This window comes from Festucalex cinctus, chromosome 11 (genome assembly GCF_051991245.1).
Source record: "Festucalex cinctus isolate MCC-2025b chromosome 11, RoL_Fcin_1.0, whole genome shotgun sequence".
NCBI classification, from domain to species: domain Eukaryota; kingdom Metazoa; phylum Chordata; class Actinopteri; order Syngnathiformes; family Syngnathidae; genus Festucalex; species Festucalex cinctus.
In genome coordinates this window covers 17,217,006-17,218,842 of record NC_135421.1, presented here as the reverse complement: position 1 = coordinate 17,218,842, position 1,837 = coordinate 17,217,006, and positions in this window count along the sequence as shown.

The following is a 1,837-nucleotide window of genomic DNA, read 5'->3' as shown; positions in this document are numbered from 1 at the left end:
TGGATGTTGTATTATGATGTCAAACGTCTGATGCATGAACTAGACAGTTTGACTTGGACTAACGCACTGTTTCTCAATTCCGGTCCTCAGGCCCCCCAAGCCAGCCTGTTTTCCATGTCTCCCAATTCCCAATGCAGCTGATTTCAATGACAGCTAATCAGCCAGATCTGGAGAAGCATGATAACGATCCTCACCTGTGTTGCAATTGGGAGACATGGAAAACAGGCTGGCTAGGAGGGCCTGAGGACCGGAATTGAGAAACACTGGACTAACGTGTGCAAGACATGGTGTCAACATTGAAAAAGGGAGTGCTCGGGCTCTTCGACTGCTGTGCAAAAGTAACATTTTTGTTCATTTTAATTTCAAAAAGTTGGATTACATCTCGGGTGGATAAGTGTTCTCGTCCGAATCCCCCCGAGCAGGATACCTTATAGCTTCCATTATCCTGCAGATGCATTTCAAGGCGTAAGTGTGCTCCTAAGTATGCGTGTTGCATTCTTGCCAAATCCCCTTTTACGAGCTGCGAGTCAATATCGCAGTGCATTAGCCAGATTGGACGGAGGAGCCCATGTTTAATGGCATCCATAAACATATTTGGCTTGACTTATGTACGTGACTTAAAGGATTTTTCCCCCCCACAATTTAAAGCAGGTCACACAATGTACATATTAAGCCCACCAGTTAAACTAACAGGTAAACAATCAAAAAAAATTTGTGTGTTTTCCTCAGAAAACGGTTCCAAGTGGTGCATGCATCACCTTCTTGGAGCTCCTACCTCCTTAGCGAGCACAATATATTTAAGTTTGCCATCTGACAATGAGGATGTAAAATCCAAACCAGCTCAACTATAAAAGGAGGCATATCGTGCATTTTTCTAGACAGACACACATTTCTTTCGACACTTTTTCTTCCTGAACTCACAAAGTGATTAGTTTCGCAATACTTCATACAAGTACATGCGCAAAGACGGAACTTTGTAGTAGTGTTCCCTCGCTATAACGCGGTTCAATTTACGCGGTCTCGCGGATTTTTTTTTAGTGCAATTTTGCATGCATTTTGATTTTTTTTACAGCAATGTACCCATTGTATAAAATTGATGAAGGTTTGAACATTGTGAATGTTTAAACGAGAAATGTGAGAAGATATAAATGCCTCAATGAGAAAAGCGTATAAACTGTGTGGTGGCGGGTTTTAGAGCCTTAAAACATTTATAATGTAAAAGATAAAGCTAACTACTTGGCGGATTTCATTTATTGCGAGTATTTTTTGGAACCTAACCCCAGCGGAAAATGGGTGAACACTGCACTTAATTGCGGAAAGCCTTGTATTGTTTTTCATCTTTTAAGTTTTTCTGATGTTTTTGGGCGTGGCTAAAACAAGTCCACCTGACACACATTTTGGTATCTGGCATGAATCGTACCTCACTATTTTAGAACTTGAGCATTTTTGTTGACATCAGCAGTTATCTGGCTGCGATTGTGATGTGCAGTTCGATTGCTAGCAATGAACTCGAAAATGCATCTTCTGCTGGCATGGCTGCTTTAGAGCGCCTCATTGTTGGCTCTGAGTGTGCGCATGTAATAGAGAGAAAGCGGAAGTGCGATGTAATTTTTTTTTTTCCTTCCAAAAGTTCAACTTGACAGTCATTGCGTGGGCTCCGATTCGTGCTGGTGTGGCTATTTTAGAGAGCCTCGTTGTCAGCCGCGAGTGCGCACATGTCATAGAGAGTAAAGTGGAAGTGTGATGTAATTTATTTTCTTTCCATATGGCTAACCCGACAGTCAATGTGTGGAATGGGCTTTGTGCTGGTGAGCCGCTTTAGAGTGCCTTGTTGCTG